Here is a 17,820-nt window from a genome sequence, read left to right on the forward strand (position 1 = left end):
GAGTTGTGTAACCATCACAATAAGTTTTAGAACATTTTCATCACCCCCCAAAAGAATCCTGTACCCTTTAGCAGTCATGCCCCATTTCCCATCATCCCCCCAGCCCTAGTCATTCATCGATCTGCTTTTTTTTCTCAATGAACTTGCATATTTTGGGCATTTTGTACAAATAGAACCATACTATATGTTGTCTTTAGTCAATGGCTTCTTGAAGCATTCTTACCATAATGCTTCAAGGTAGATCCATATTGTAACGTATATTTGTTCTTCATTCCTTTTTATTGCTAAATAATACTCTGTTGTATACATATATACTACATTTTGCTTATCCCTTCATCGGTTGATGGACATTTGGGTTTCTACTTTTTGACTTTTGACTAATGCTGTTGTGAACATTCCTCTGCAAATTTTTTTTTAATTTTTTATTTTATTTATTTATTTTTTTTTTTTAAATTTTTTTTTTCAACGTTTATTTATTTTTGGGACAGAGAGAGACAGAGCATGAACAGGGGAGGGGCAGAGAGAGAGGGAGACACAGAATCGGAAACAGGCTCCAGGCTCTGAGCCATCAGCCCAGAGCCCGACGCGGGGCTCGAACTCACGGACCGCGAGATCGTGACCTGGCTGAAGTCGGACGCTTAACCGACTGCGCCACCCAGGCGCCCCCCTCTGCACATTTTTGAGTGGACATGTATTTGTTTTTCTTCTGTTGGGTATACTTAGAAGTGAAATTGCTAGGTCATATGGTAATACTTATGTTTAAGTTTTTGTAGTAACTGCCAGACTGTTTACCAAAGCTGCTGGATTTTTTTAATGTTTATTTATTTTTGACAGAGAGAGAGAGAGAGACAGAGCATGAATGGGGGAGGGGCAGAGAGAGAGGGAGACACAGAATGTGAAGCAGGCTCCAGGCTCCGAGCTATCAGCACAGAGCCTGATGTGGGGCTCGAACCCACAGACCGCGAGATCACGACCTGAGCCGAAGTCAGACGCTCGACCAACTGAGCCACCCAGGCGCCCCACTGCTGTACTTATTTAGATTCTACCTGTAATGGAAGAGATTTCCAATTTTTCCACATCTTTGCCAACACTTGTTATTAGCTTTTATTTAATTGTTATTGTAGCCATCCTATTGGGTGTGAAATGGCATCTCACTGTAGTTTTTATATTTATGTCCCTGATGGCTAATGATGTTGAGCATCATTACTTATCATCATGTGCTTATTGGCCGTTTGTTTATCGTCTTTGGAGAAATGTCTGTTAAGATCCTTTACTCAATTTAAAATTGAGTCATCTATCTTTTTTATCACTGAGTTGTGAGACTTCTTTATTTGCTTTCAGTTATTGAGTTTGGGAGTTGTTACGGTGCCTTTGATTCTAGGCAGTTAATAGTCCCAGCTCTCCCCTCTCACCACCAAGGTGTCTCCACAGAAACGGAGAGGAAGTGAGAGAGGATAGGGGATTTGCTCCTGGTGCAGGTGAAAGCAGTCCCTGCTCTCTTATCCTTATATCCCAATCAGTATATTCTTTTGATTTAACCCAAACTTGGAAGGAAATCAAATTTGATTTAACCCAAAACTTGAGGAGGAGATCTGTCTTTGCCACTTGTGATGTGGAATTCTTTTTAGAGCATGAATTTTGCTTCTTCCTTGAACACATACACAATGTGTTTTCTTTTTTTTTTTAAACAAGCAAGAAATATTTCTCTTACTTTGTATCCTGGGAAATATATAAATAGAATCATTAAATGCTTTCAGGCAAATATGATTTTGTATTTCTTTAAAGTAGATTTAGGGTCACCAAGCTGGCTCGATAAAAAAAGCATGTGACTCTTGATTTCAGGGTGGTAAGTTCGAGTCCTATGTTAGATGTAAAGATTACTAAAAGAAAGAAATAAATAGATAAAATATTTTGACATAGTTATTAACATATTCTAGAGATCTTTAGATTCTGAGACTCAACAGAAATTTGTATGTGGTAGTAAAACTATATTTTAAAGTTAACTTGATTAGCACAGTTCACAAATTTTAACATTGTGAACAACATTGCCTGCCTGGTAGGCAACATTGTGGCAACATTGTGGCAACATTGTGGCAACATTGCCTGCCTGGTAGGAGTCTGTGGTGGAAACACTGCCCAGTGTGGTAAAGCAGCCCTACATGTGACTGTTCGGCACTTGAAATACGGCTGGTAAGAGACTGCTGAGTCTTTAGGCTCATTTATTTGAAAGTACTAAAACTAAAACTTAATTAATTATTTTTTAAATTATTTATATAAAATTTCTTTCAGTGTTTATATTTGAAAGAGAGAGAGAGAGACTGTGCAAGCAGGGGAGGGGCATAGAGAGATGGAGACAGAATCTGAAGCAGGCTCCAGGCTCTGAACTGTAGCACAGAGCCTGATGCAGGGCTTGAACTCATGAGCCGTGAGACCATGACCTGGGCCGAAGTCGGATGCTTAACCGACTGAGCCAACCAGGCGCCCCAAAACTAAAATGTCAATTAGCCACATGTGGCTAGTGGCTACCTTGCATAAGTTCTAGACAGCACAACTGTAGAACCTTACTAATCTATTACATGGTTTGGAAGGAGGAGTTGAGTTGTAAGAAATAAGTACAATATATTTTTGGCAAAATATTTTTACTGAATTTATTTTCTATTTTCTCCAGTGTTTTTTATTTATAGTTTTTTTTTAATGTTTGTTTATTTTTGAGAGAGTCACAGAGCAAAAAGCAGGGGAGGGGCAGAGAGAGAGGGAGCACAGAATCCGTAGCAGGCTCCAGGCTCTGAGCTGTCAGCACAGAGCCTGATGTGGGGCTAGAACCCATGAACTGAGATCATGACCTGACGAAGTCAGACACTTAACGGACCGAGCCACCCAGGTGCCCCTATTTTCTCCAGTCCTAGTTTTCTACTTGGGGCCTTTTGAACTTTATAAATAAAATTAAATTTCTGTGTCTGTATCTGTAATTAAAATGTGATAAATGGCTGGGTAAATTTTCACCAAATTTGGAAGGTTTGAGATGTTCTGAGTGAAAATATAGGCTGTGTGTCATGTAGAGAGTGCCTCTGGGCAGTATGGTGGCCATTACCTATGAGAGACTGACGGACCCTGGGAGGCCCTCCTTGCCACCTTTCACCCAGAACGTGGGATAGATGGGAACAGCTCGTGTTCTAAGTATGAATCTTACACAGAAAGCTTCCGGGGCAGATGACCCGCACTGCTGGTTGGCATGTCTCTGTGGCCTGCTCCAGTGACAGTGGCACTGAGTCCCCATTGCAAATGGAGAAGGGCTAGCTGCTGGTCTTAAATTAATTATCCACTGTTGTTGCAGGCAGAAAAGCAAGCCAAATTGCATTGGCGACTTTTTGGATGGTGGCAGCGTTCTAGGTAAATTCAACCTCATTAACAGGATTGTGAAAGCTTCAGAAAGGAAAGGGAATCACTTGATTTGATACCTTAACACCCTTCTTACATTTAAGCTGATGTGTGTCTTGAGTTTTTTTTTCCCTCATGAAACATTTACCTTTGAGTTAGCAAGTAAACATTTAAGGGGTGCCTGGGTAGCTCAGCAGTTCTCTGTCTCAAAAATACATTAAAAAAAAAAAAAGAAAAACGTGAAAAATTTTAGGCCAGGGAGGATATTTATTTCACTTTGTTTATAAGTTTATTTATTTTGAGAGAGAGAGAAAGAGGGAGAGCATGGGGGAGGGGCAGAGAGAGAGAGAGAGAGAAACAGAAAGAGAGAGAGAATCCCAAGAAGGCTCCATGCTGCCAGTGCAGAGCCCGACTTGGGGCTCAGTCTCAAGAACCGTGAAATCATGACCTGAACCAGATGCTTAACTGAGGCACCTAAGCGCTCCAGTTCACTTTAAATAGTAGCTTAACATACCAAATTCGTGAAATACGTCAGGGATAATGGCAAGATACATTTTAACTGGCAGTTTGCAGTTTGATTTAGAATTCTGAATGTTCCAAAATGGAAGATGGCGGCAAGCTGAAACTTGAGCCAGCCTTGACTGAATGACCGACAAGTGAGGGGTGTATTCATGGAGTAGTTAGAACGGGTTAAGGTCTTTTTTTTTTTTTTTTTTTTTAGGAAAGGATAGTGATTGTGAATTACTAGAAATAACTCTAAAAAAAAAAAAAGCTATACGTGGCCTTTTTGGAGAATATGTCAGAACATTACGGAGGACATAAAAGCACTCTAATGTTGGGACGCCTGGGTGGCTCAGTCGGTTAAGCATCTGCCTTCAGCTCAAGTCATGATCTCATGGTTCATGGGTTTGAGCCCCATGTCGGCCTCTGCACTGACAGCTCAGAGCCTGGAATCTGCTTCGGATTCCACCCCTCCCTCTCTCTGTACCTCCAAGCCTGATTGTGTTTTCTCTCTTTGAAAAATAAACTTAAAAAAAAAAAAAGGCACTGGAATGTAAAATGAAGAGAGAGGGCAGGGTGATTTAATATTGTGTGGAAGTTATTAGTCTGTAAATTCTGCTGGTACAATTGGTTATCCGTATGTGAGACACTAAAACCAGAGCTCTACCTCACACTTTAATTCCCAGGTAGATAAGTATCTAAATCACCAGTGTGTCAGAGTTGAAGATGTGTCTCGTCTGTTGATTGGAGTTTTTACTTCTAGGTATGTACTCTCAAGGAGTGGCTTCCACATTTTATTCTTCTGTGACCCACTGTGTACACAGATCTTTCCATGTATAACTGAAATTTATTTAAAGAAGCAATACTCCTACTAAATGAAACACACTTTTTTTTTTTTAATTTTTTTTTTTCAACGTTTATTTATTTTTGGGACAGAGAGAGACAGAGCATGAACGGGGGAGGGGCAGAGAGAGAGGGAGACACAAAATCAGAAACAGGCTCCAGGCTCTGAGCCATCAGCCCAGAGCCCGACGCGGGCCTCGAACTCACGGACCGTGAGATCGTGACCTGGCTGAAGTCGGACGCTCAACCGACTGCGCCACCCAGGCGCCCCGAAACACACTTTTTTAATTACATTATTCCATTTTTAATAAAATACTACCATGACCCAATACATTGATTTCATGAGTCACCCAGTGTAGCTTGACAGGGGCTGCCTTTGAGAAACTCTTGTGCATGGACATTTTAGCATGTTTGTAACAATGTAAAATGATATGTCCATGAGCACAAAGTGAAAACGTGGATAGGAATGATGACTCTTCATTTGGGGATGACTGCCAACCTGTGGAAGGAGGGGAAAGGAACTGAGGGTCTTCCCGGCTGTCTATAGTTAGTCCTTAATCTAAAAACATATGAAGCAAATGTGACTAAATGTTACAATTTGTTAACTTTGTAGGCGGGTCACGTGTTCTGTACCTTTGAAATAATGGAATATAATAAACAAGAGGCGGAGAAAAAAGGAGCGAAGGTGGGGAAGTGAGGCTAGATTAGTAAGCAGGACGCAGACCGTCAGAACTGTATTCATCATGTTAAGCATATTTTGCTCTATCTCGAGGGCAGAAGGATTTAAGAAAAGAATGATGAGATCAGATTTGTGTTTTTGAAGGATCACGTTCATTACCGTGTGGGACGAACAGAGGTTGAGGGAAGCATGGTCATGATTCAGTTGAGGGATGTGTGTGGCTTGGACAGAGTAGGGCAGTGAGGGAGTGGGAAGGGGAGTGCCTGGAGACCTGGAGGAGGCAGGCAGAGTGTTGGTGTCTGATGAGATACAGCGGCAGGGCTGATGCTGAGGGTAACTCCAGGCTTCCCTGTTGACCACCGAGGTGCATGAGTGGTGGTGCTCTTTGCGCATGGGGAGACACAAGGGATGGATTAGGTTGTAAGTGGCAAATGCAGAGAACTAAATGAGAAGTCAGGCTTCCAATGGGGAGATGATTGTGTTCATCATTTCTGCTTGATCTCATTTCCAAAAAACTAAAACTAAAATTTTATAATTAATGTTTTTATGTTTACAGAGTATTTCTTTTTAGTTTGGTTTTGACTAAAAAGGTGATTTTCACATGAAAGATGGAAAAACGAAAGGTACTGTTATCTAACAAATTACCTGTTTGAATAGTAATAGAGATACTTTAAATGATGATAATAGAGAATTGGTTTTGCCTCATGATACAGATTACACATCTTTGCAGAACTTTTAGATGGACCACTAGGTATCGGGCTAATTTGTTGGGTTGTTTTGGTTTTATTAATTAGCTTTCTCAAACATTTTAAGAATTTTTAGTTATTCACTGACTTTGGTCTATAATTTTTTTTATTCAAGTTTACTTTTGACAGAGACAGCGTGAGCAGGGGAGGGGCAGAGAGAGAGAGAGGAGGGTGGGGAGAGAGAATCTCAACCAGAATCAGAATCTCTGTGCTGATGGCACAGAGCCTGATGTGGGGCTCGAATTCAGGACACCTTGAGATCATGACCTGAGCCGAAACCAGGAGTTGGACGCTTAACTGACTGAGCCACCAAGGTGCCCTTCTTTCATCTATAATTTTAGCTTCTGTTTTGGTCGCAGTTGGCTTCTAGAAGCCAGCTTTGCATTTATTCTTTTATTACTTTATTGTCCTCCTTTACACATGAAAGAAGTTTGATAAAATCCAAAGTTGACAGTTGCAACCGACACGTTGCTTATAAACCGTTTTTCTGTAGGAACATGCTAGAGGTGCACCTGCTAGTGGAATGGAAACCCACTTTGCTTCTCTGCATCTGTCGTTATAAGTTGGAGCTGTTACTTAAGAGTCTTCAAAGCTGACATGTTAGTAGTCACTGACGGTGCAGACAGATGTGGAGCTTGTGCTTGTCATCATCCATGGTTCTCTCCTGTTGTTTGTAAATCAGTATTGTGCCTACTGCGGTGTGTGGCCCATCATTGGTCTTTAATGAATACTTGTTGAATGAAAGTATACCATGGCCAACATGGTATAATGAGGATTTGAATCTTTTACAGTTTTTAATGTCTTTTGAAGTTGACTTACTACTTTGTGAAGATAAAATATCACTTCTGAAAGCGTAATTTCAAATAAGAACACAGATAATGGGGGCGCCTGGGTGGCTCAGTCCGTTAAGGGTCAGACTCTTGATCTCTGCTTAGGTCATGACCTCATGGTTTGTGAGTTCGAGCCCTGCGTCAAGCTCTGCAATGAAATCGCGGAACCTGCTTGGGATGCTGTCTCTGCCCCTCCCCCATGCTGTCTCTCTATCAAAATAAATAAACTTTTAAAAATTTGAAAAAAAACAAGAACAAATAATGGTTCTCAGTAAGCAGGATTAAGTTAAGTGGTTTGGAATGCTCCCTTAAAATAATTTGTGGTAGTATGCCCTGTTGGTGTTGAACCATTTACTGGTCAGGTGGTTTAATAAAGCTTTGATGTGATTTCCAGGTAAAACTTTTTGTTTGTTTAAATTCCCATATAGATTATCCAGAATTATAAGGTAATAATCTTATCATGCTTGGATATTTGATTTGTTTTTTATAAGGTTTATTTTTAAATTTATTTAAGAGAGAGAGCAAGCATGAGTGCTTGTGGGGGGGGGGGCAGAGAGCGGGAGAGAGAGAATCTCAAGCAGACTCTGCTGACATGCCATGCAGCTTGAAGTTACCAACTGTAAGATCATGACCTGAGCCAAATTCAAGAGTCGGATGCATAACTAACTGAGCGATCAAGGTGCCCCTCGATGTATTTTTGAAAACTAAGGGTAGAAAAGGGTTTAGTAAATACTTTAAAAAAACAAGGAAATAATTTCATGTTTGTAAATTGAAGAGAATGTTAAATTTTTGAACATTTACTGTCTACTGAACTCCCATGTAGCAAGGACTCGTTATCCAGGGTTCTTGTGTTCTCCATCTCAACCATCTAAAACACAGGTGAGAGTAAGAATGCAGAGTTTTGAAAATGTGCAGGGTGCAGGGCACGGAACCAGGAACAGAGTGGTCGGAGGTGGTACTTAAACCTGCAGGTGGCAAGTGGGAGAGCAGAATGTGTGTGCACTTAATTAACACGCCAGCGGGAGGCAGGAAGCACTGTCCTCACATCTGCGGGGGATACAAGTTTCACAGGGAGTTGATCAAATCGGACTTGATGGTTGGAGGAAGAGTATAATTTGTCAACAGAAGAGTGAGGAAAAATGGCAGAAGGTTGCACAGAGGTGGGAGATACCTACGCTTTTGTTATTCTGGTGCAGACGTGTAGCAGGATGAATTGCAAAGGAAGGGCCTTTAGTTCCATCTTGTGCCTGGATTCCTGAAACGTGGAGAGTCTGTGAGTGGTCAGCACAGAAGGAACCTCTTCTGAAGACACTTTTTCACTTTTGTGATGTTGGGGGAAGAATCGAAAGCAGTGGTAAAGAATAGTTGTTGCAATTTGTTTCTAAGCTGAAGAGGAACAGAGCTCTTTTTGGAATTACTGCCCTTGATTGAGCCCATTCTGGGCAAGTGGAGTTAAGGTTGTGAGGTGTCACGGTCTCATGCCTTTCCTGGGCTGAGAGGCCATGGGCTGAGGCGACAGGTCTTCCGGAAGGGTGTCTGTGTGCATTTAGTGGCAGACTGAACCACTTGGTCTTACACCTGGGTCATTTTGCACGAAGGGCAGTAAGTTTCTTCTGTGCTGTTTGTGCTTTTTACGAAATTAGTCTTTAAAAAAATGTATTTGAATAAATGTGAAAGCATTTAGATAATGCCTGTCTCACAGTAGTAACTAGAATTTAGCTGGCTTTTTCCACCATTAAAATTAGAAATACAAACTTTCTTGTTCTGATTCCAGTGTAATCCCAGCAAAATACTCCAGGAGGTCAGGGGCCATATCAATCTTGCTCATGATGAAACAAACACAGATCTATGTAATAAATTGTCAGTGTGGTTATAGTTCATATAAGTGAAAGTCTTCCAGAAATGTGTTTTAAAACTCATGCTATTATAGATTCAGCTTCTGTATTTACACCAGAATGCTCTTTCTCAAAAATGTAATTAATGATGAAAAACGTATAGGGAATGTGGGGGAATAGTATTTAAAGAGTTAGCAATACTCCGAATAGATATTGAAGTAGGCTTTTTAAAAAAAAGATGGTTTTAAAACTTAACAGTGATTTTGCAGTTAAGAAAAACTGTTTTCTGCTTATTAAATTGTTAGAAAATTATCTTCAGTTATTGTTAGATTAGATATTACTTCAAATATTGAGTTTCAAACTTTGTTGATTATAGTACCTTTATTGTCTTTATATAGCCTGGAATGTTACTATTGGAGTCAGGAACCACTGTAAGGAAACTGCCTTGTTGCTGGGATGTCTGTACTAGACAGGGGGCAGGGGCCTATCCTATGCAGCTAAGCTACCAAAAAAGACGCTTCCTGATGATGAGAGTGAAATGTGTATAGCAGTTTGGCAGTATGTGTGGTTTTTAGATGTCTACAATTTTTGATCAGTCTGTGTACTTCTGAGACTGTGTCTCAAGAAAATAATATATAAGATATAGGCAAAGGTGTTTGACCAAAGATGTTAACATTATTGTATACGTGCAGTCTCCCTAGACTGGAAACAAAGGAATGGTTAAGTAATTTTGGTAGATAGGTGTCATGAAGTAGTCTATGCCTATTAAAATGACATTTCCAGGGGCGCCTGGGTGGCTCAGTCGGTTGAGCGTCTGACTTCGGCTCAGGTCACGATCTCACCCAGGTCACGATCTCGTGGTCCGTGAGTTCGAGCCCCGCGTCGGGCTCTGGGCTGATGGCTCAGAGCCTGGAGCCTGTTTCCGATTCTGTGTCTCCCTCTCTCTATGCCCCTCCCCCGTTCATGCTCTGTCTCTCTCTGTCCCAAAAATAAATAAACGTTGAAAAAAAATTTTTTTTTAAAAAATGACATTTCGAGAGTTTTTAATAACAGGAGAAAATGCTCATGAAAAGAATGACCTCATATTATGTAAGATATATATGGGTAAAAATTGGGAGGACATATATGGAGATATTCTGGTTTATTTCTGTACACTAGGACTGTAAATAGTTTCTTTAGAATTCTGTGATTTTACACATTTCTCATAATGAAAAAGAATTTTTTGTTGTTGTTAATCTGAAGACAAATAAATAGTACTTTTTGAGAAGGAGACACAGGTCGTGTGTCTAACTTGGCCAGGTAGCTCTGGTGAAGGAAGGTGGGTTGAGTGGGGAGGAGCCCAGGCATCAGAGAAGGTGGTGAAGACTGTTGTTTAAGGCAGAGGGATGAATAAGGGATATGCCACAGGAGCAGCAGCATCGATATTCAAGAGAGCACTCAAAGAATGCTTTGAGGTGTTGACCCTGGCAAACAGCTGTGGTTGAGATGAAAGTGGGCAATGATATGATACTGGTTTGAGATCCTAGAGGAGACGTACGGTGTTTTGCACACTGGTTCAGCAGGCTAGTGGAGATGCTTGTCTGGATCCAGGGTGGGACATGACGGCTGATGCAGCTGGGGTAATGAATATGGTGGTGAGAAAGGTACGGATCGGAGAAGGTGACGTTGCCTGTTCAAGGCCACAGAGCTCATCTTAAATGAGGTCTGTGAACTTTCCAGACTGTGCTTTTAACCACCACTTTGTACTTTTAAACTTTTATTGAAAGGAGTAAAATACCAACTTAGTTTGTAAAGACATATATTATAAACGCAACAATATAATCTGGTTTAGAGATTTGCATGTGTCTTGGGGGGGTCAAAAAGTGGTGAGCAGGATTAGTAAACCTCTTAGACTAATTCACTCATGTAAAATTCAGTTTCTGACTCTTTCAACTCAATATTGCAAATATTTTTAAATTAATGATTTAAAATTGTATCAATTTCTACTCTTTATTTTTTCCTCTTTATATTTCAAAAGGTTATTATTTGGCACTTGTTGTGCCTGTTGTTTCTTCTTCAGTGCTCTTTTAAAACCTTTTAAACAATGCAGGATACCCTTTGAAATGAATTAGCCACAACCTGGGATGACAAAATTAGGGCTAGGAATCTGGGTGTCTTGATAGACACAAGTGGTTAAGGTGAATTGTAGTGAAAACAGTGTATTAAAATTCTACTAGAATATAGATATGCTAGTTTTGGATTCTTTCAGTGAGGTGTTTTATACACTAACAAACTATTGACAGTGCTATTATTTTAGCTAGGTATCACAAGCCAGACTGTCAACAATATAAATGGATCCAAGAATTTAGCAGAAACAGGATCACTTAAAGCATTTAGAATACAAAACATTATTATTATTAATTTTTTTTTTTTTTTAGAGAACATGTGCACATGCAGGGGAGGAGGGGCAGGGAGAGAGAGAGAGAATCTTAAGCAGGCTCCATGTTCAGTGTGAAGGACACCGAGCTCAGTCTCATGAACTGAGCCAAAATCAAGATTCAGACACTCAGCCAACTGAGTCACCCACGTGCCCCTAAAATATTAATTTTATTGTCACATTTAGACTCCATCTTTTGGGGAGGGGTGTATTTAGTTTTTTGTCTGCTGATTTGACAACATTAATCATTTAAATGAAATCTTGCTTCATTTTTCATGATTTAAATCATATGTTGAGTTCCTAAAATTCTCCCTAATAAGTAGTAATGAATAGACTATTTAGCATGTATGCTTCTAGGTCAAGTGCACACTAGTTGGAAAGTTTGGCCTGTTCTTGCCACTGGTTTGTGACTGAGTTATTAGGAAGATTGTTTACTCATGAATTCCTTATGTATTGAAATATTATCTATTCAATAGAATTTCTTTTTTTTTTTTAATGTTTTTATTTTGGAGAGAATGTGAGTCAGGGAGAGGGGCAGAGGGAGAGAATCTTTTTTTTTTTTTAATTTAACTTTTAAAATTTACATCCAAATTAGTTAGCATATAGTGCAACAGTGATTTCAGGAGTAGATTCCTTAATGCCCCTTTCCCATTTAGCCCATCCCTCCCTCCCACAACCCCTCCAGTAACCCTCTGTTTGTTCTCCATATTTACGAGTCTCTTCTGTTTTGTTCCCCTCCCTGTTTTTACATTATTTTTGCTTCCCTTCCCTAGTGTTCATCTGTTCTGTGTCTTAAAGTCCTCATATGAGTGAAGTCGTAGGATATTTGTCTTTCTCTGACTAATTTCACTTAGCATAATACCCTCTAGTTCCATCCACATAGTTGCAAACGGCAAGATTTTATTCTTTTTGATTGCTGAGGAATACTCCATTGTATATGTATATACCACATCTTCTGTATCCATTCATCCATCGATGGACATTTGGGCTCTTTCCATACTTTGGCTATTGTTGATAGTGCTGCTATAAACATGGGGGTGCATGTGTCCCTTCGAAACAGCACACCTATATCCCTTGGACAAATCCCTAGTGACTTGTAGTGCAATTGCTGGGTTGTAGGGTAGTTCTATTTTTAATTTTTTGAGGAACCTCCACACTGTTTTCCAGAATAGCTGCACCAGCTTGCATTCCCACCAGCAGTGCAAAAGAGATCCTTTCTCCACATCCTCGCCAACATCTGTTGTTGCCTGAGTTGTTGATGTTAGCTATTCTGACAGGTGTGAGGTGGTATCTCATTGTGGTTTTGATTGGTATTTCCCTGATGATGAGTGAGGTTGAGCATTTTTTCATGTGTCGGTTTGGCCATCTTGATGTCTTCCTTGGAGAAGTGTCTATTCATGTCTTTTGCCCATTTCTTCACTGGATTATTTGTTTTTTGGAGGTTGAGTTTGATAAGTTCTTTATAGATTTTGGATACTAACCCTTTATCTGATATGTCATTTGCAAAGAGAGAGAGAATCTTAAGCGGGCTCCATACTCAGTGCAGAGCCAGTCTGGAACTCCATTCCACGACCCTGGGATCATCATGACCTGAGCTGAAATCAAGAGTCGGATGCTCAACTGACTGACCCACCCAGGAGCCTCTCAACAGAATTTCTTATACTTTCAGATGAAACCTCATTATTTATTGCTTTGGGGGAAAGAAAGGACTAGGAAATACATTTTTTTTTTTCGGAAAACTTCTGTTACTCCGTTGAGGTTGAGAACCAGTGTAACATAAGGACATCAGATTTAGAAAATAGTGGGTATACATACACTTTTTTTTTTTTAAGTTTGTTTATTTTGAGAGAAAGAGAGAAAGCCAGCAAGGGAGGGGTAGAGAGAGAGGACAGAATGTCTGAAGTGGGCTCAGTGCTTACAGAAGAGAGAGCCCAACTTGGGGCTTGAACTCACAAACCAGGATATCACAACCCGAGCTGAAGTCGGACGCTCAACTGACTGAGCCACCCAGGCACCCCTCATACACCTTTCCATTTCGATTTTTCATTCAGCATGTATTATTTAATGTCTGTCCTAGTAAAGCACCTGTGTGAGGTACGTAGGCACCAAGGCATAGTTCTTGTCCTTGGTCATCAATCCAACATGATACCTAGTGAAGAGTGACCGACACCCAGCACTGGAAAGCCTCACAGGAACCTTGGTAGAGGAGCTGATTGATCTTCATCTGGGGAGAATCCAGTGGTGACACCTAAATGCTCTTACACATCACAGGGAAAGTATTAAGAGAAGGATGACCAGAAGAAAAGAATTTTATTGGAATTATATATGGCTCTGGCCTGGGTGGGACTATGCAGTTTCTTTAATAAAGAATTCTCAGAACCTCTGCCCAGGGAAAGAGGGAGGAGCTGGGCTTGTGTTTTGGGAGCAGGGTGGAGTAAGGAGTCTGAGAGTCTCGCTGTTCACCATCAGAACTGTTTCTTATCCCAATACCTTACCACATCCTCTGTGCCTGATGTTTCCAAAATGTCTGGTCTTTACCAGGATCTGTTGTAATCTGCCTACTCTGAGGGTGAGCGGGTGTGTGGAGAGGGAGCCATGGCTTTATCCAGCTGAGCTCTGTGTCTTCGGCACACTCTCCCCCTGCCCCGACCTCTTCCCACACCCTGGTCATAGTGCTGAGGCTCTCGGGGTTCCAGGGTGGACGAGTTGCTGGTCAGCGTCTGTTTCTGCAGCGACTATTGGTTGTATCTGCTTATGTTCTTCCTGGTGATTATGTCCTCCATTCACTTTGTTTTCTAAAAACGTTGAATTTCTTGTTCCTCAGTTTTTACTTTCCTATTGTCTTTGTTCTCGTGGGTTTTCTTTACTATTATTATTATTTGAAAAACAGAAGAAAAACGTGTGCTGTTAATCAGTCATGTTTAAATTAGACATTCTTGGGGTACCTGGGTGGCTCAGTCGGTTAAGCGTCCGACTTTGGCTCAGGTCATGATCTCAGGGTTCATGGGTTTGACCTCTGAGTCAACAGCTCGGAGCCTGGAGCCTGCTTCTGATTCTGTGTCTCCCCCTCCCTCTGCCCCTTCCCCGCTCATGTGTGCGCTCACTCTCTCTCTCGCTCTCTCTCTCTCTCAAAAAAACATTAAAAAAAAAAACACCTATAAATTAGATGTTCTTTAGCTGTGCTTCTCTGATGAAACTCTAATACATAAGAGTATAATTATTTATATTTTAATGGAATTAACTAAAAGTTGATTTTACTTGAAGTAGATTATTGAAAACAGACTGTGGGATTAGGGGAGTATCTTTTTTTTTTTTTTTTCCCAACGTTTATTTATTTTTGGGACAGAGAGAGACAGAGCATGAACGGGGGAGGGGCAGAGAGAGAGGGAGACACAGAATCGGAAACAGGCTCCAGGCTCTGAGCCATCAGCCCAGAGCCCGACGCGGGGCTCGAACTCACGGACCGCGAGATTGTGACCTAGCTGAAGTCGGACGCTTAACCGACTGCGCCACCCAGGCGCCCCAGGGGAGTATCTTTTAAGAAATATGTGTCTATTAAAGTGGAGGTCCATTTCCTGAAGTCTTCAGGAGCATTAGAAATTCTTATTTGTATCTATGTCTGTTTGTGTGTTTGCTTGTAGAGTTGACCCTTGAAAGCACAGGTTTGAATTGCACAGATCCGCTTACACAGATTTGTTAAATAGATACAGTAAAGTACTGTAAATGTATTTTCCTTATGATTTTAAAAATATTTTTGTCTGAGCTTTCTATATTGTAAGAATATGGTCTATAATGCATATAACATAGAAAATCTGTGCTCATTGACTGTTTATGTTGTAAGTAAGACATTCTGGTCATTAGTAGGCTATCAGTAATTAAGTTTTTGGGGAGTCAGAAATTACATGCAGATTGTGTCCCTAACCCCCACATTGTTCAGGGCTCAGCTGTGTTTGAATCACAAGCACCCTTGAGTGCATTACTGGTAGACATCTGTTAGAGGTGGTAATGACTCCTCACAGCAGTGATTCCTAACCATGGGTGTGTACCAATCTCCTAGTGACTTGTGTCCAGGATACATTCCAGACCTACTGCGTCACAGTCTCCTGGTTCTAGGCTTTTGTTTTTGAAAAAGCTTCCCATGATTTTGATGTATAGTCCTTTTTAAGAACTATTACAGCTTCTAAAATAAAAGTAGATTAAATTTTGCATGGCATTTATATCCTACCAGAAATAAACTCCAAATTCTTCATTCAAGGGTGTCAAAATCTGGTCCCAAACTTTCTTTATAGAATTTCTGGGACGCCTGGGTGGCTCAGTCGTTAAGCATCTGACTTTGGCTCAGGTCAGGTCTTGGGGTTTGTGAGTTCCAGTCCCATAACAGGTGAGCTCAAGCCCCGCTTCGGGTGAGCTCGTGTCCCGCATCAAGTGGACCCCTCATCAGGTAAGCATGAGCCCTGCTTTGGGTGAGCCCTGCTTCTCTCTCTCTCTCTCTCTCTCTCTCTCTCTCTCTCTCTCTCTCTTTCTCTCTCTTTCCCTCTTTCCTTCTCTCTCTGTCTCTCTCTCTCTCTTTCCCCCTCTCTCTCTCTTTCCCCTTCTTCCTTTCTGTCTCTCTTCCTTTCTTGTCTCTCTTCCTTTCTGTCTCTCTTCCTTTCTCCCTTTCTCTCTCTCTTCCTCTGTCTCTCTCTCCCTTTGCTCGTCTTAGGATTCTCTCTCTGTCTCTCTCTCTCTTTTTGCCCCTCACTCACTTGCACCCTCTCTCTCTTTCAAAAAAAATTATAAATAAAACAGGATATCTGCCAGTATTCTCCCGTAGCTTGTATATCAGCATGACTGGATGAGCCCTTTCCTGCTGCCATATAATGCCCATTCGTGTCCTCTTGCCCTGAAAGTCCTTTCCTAGCTACCACTTTTTCTTCCTCACAGGTCAGCCTCAGTTGTCACTCCTTTCTTTCTCTAAGCATTCTGTGGGACTCACCTGGCCAGAGAGAACATTGTTGTCTTTCTATGTACTTTGTTCTTGTCATTGTATCCGCTGGACCTTATAACAGTGTTGGAAACTGTGTAACTTGAATATGTTTTGAGTTAATAAAGGAAATAACCTTTTCACACCAGTGATTGCCTTGTTTTATATTATTTATGTACCTGTCTGCTACAGTGTTAGACTCCTCGTTCCATGAATGAAGATTCATGGAAGAGAGTTACTGAAGAGAGTTGAGTAAAAATTTCTCGAACACGTAAATGAGGGATGTTCGCAGTACGCGGGGATCCAGCCGAACGTGGCACTGTGGGTGCTGTCGCGCAGTTTATGACCCAGGGAAGGGGAGAGAGTATCCCAGGCCCTGTGATCTCTTTGATCTGACTTCGTAAGATGCTTGTGCTGGTAGAGTACTTTAGTCCCTGCCCTGTCCGAGCTATGGGTTTGATGTTTTTCGGGACCGTCTTCAGCTGTCAGGTAGGTTCACACTGTGGCGTCTGTGACTGCAGGAGAGTCATCGACAGTATTTGCTATGATGGCTTTATGTTTTGAATCTGTTCCACCTTAGGTAAGGCTTTTCTTGCGCTCAGCTCTGAAGCTTTTGTTTTCTTCCCTGTTAAGTAACTGCCCTTGCAAGGAAGAGAGTAGTCTCCAACTAGGTGACGAAGGTCGGGACTGAGTGCCCCGTGTGTTCATGTCCATGACTGAAGCGTTTGCAGTATTTTACATTTGGTTGTGAAAAGCCCTGGACCTTAACCAGCTGGAGTATGATGGGGGCTTCTGGTAAGAACGTTTCACCAGGGAGAATTCACTGGCAGCAATGATGGTCTTTTTTTCAGTCAGCTTTATTAATGTGTAATTTACATGAAGTCAGAATTGACCAATTTGAGGTGTACAATTCAGTGAGTTGTGACCAGTGCACACATACATGGTGTCATTAGGATCACAATCATGATGTAATATTCATTGGCATCAAAAGTTTCCCTTGCACCCTTTTGGAGGCAGCCCTTCCCCCATCCCCAGCCCCTCACAGTCATTGATCTGCTTTCCATCACTGTAGCTTTGCCTTAAAAAAAAATTTTTTTTTTAACGTTCATTCATTTTTGAGAGAGAGAGAGAGAGCATGAGTGAGGGAGGGCAGAGAGAGGGAGACACAGACTCTGAAGCAGGCTCCGGGCTCTGAGCTGTCAGCACAGAGCCTGATGCTGGGCTCGAACCTACTGATAGTGAGATCATGACCTGAATTGAAGTTGGACGCTTAACTGACTGAGCTACCCAGGTGCCTCTGGCTTTGCCTTTTTAAAATGGAGTCATGGGGTGCCTGGGTGGCTCAGTGGGTTAATCATCCAACTTCGGGTCAGGTCCTGATCTCACAGTTCATGAGATCGAACTCCACATTGGGCTCTGCGTTGCCCACAGAGCCTGCTTGGAAGTCTCCCTCTCTTTCTCTCTCTTTCGGTCTCTCTTTCTCCCTTCGTCCCTCTCTCTACCTCCCTCCCTCCCTCTCTGTCTCTCTCTCTCTCTCCCTCCGCTCCACCGCCTCTCCCTAGCTCCTGTGCTTTCTCTTTCTCTCTCAAAAATGAACAGATGAACTAAAAACAAATAAAACGGAGTCAA

General features: G+C 41.5%; 1 protein-coding gene and 1 non-coding gene across 18 annotated transcripts in view; one reads left to right on the plus strand and one right to left on the minus strand.

The window, feature by feature from the left end:
* SRPK2 (SRSF protein kinase 2) overlaps window positions 1-17,820 on the plus strand; it is a 258,055-nt gene that overhangs the window by 142,090 nt on the left and 98,145 nt on the right. The window lies entirely within an intron of this gene.
* Window positions 932-1,016, minus strand: TRNAR-UCG. Its single transcript has one exon. It is a non-coding gene; the product is annotated as a tRNA-Arg (tRNA).

The sequence above is a fragment of the Leopardus geoffroyi genome, chromosome A2, assembly GCF_018350155.1.
Source record: "Leopardus geoffroyi isolate Oge1 chromosome A2, O.geoffroyi_Oge1_pat1.0, whole genome shotgun sequence".
Taxonomy (NCBI): domain Eukaryota; kingdom Metazoa; phylum Chordata; class Mammalia; order Carnivora; family Felidae; genus Leopardus; species Leopardus geoffroyi.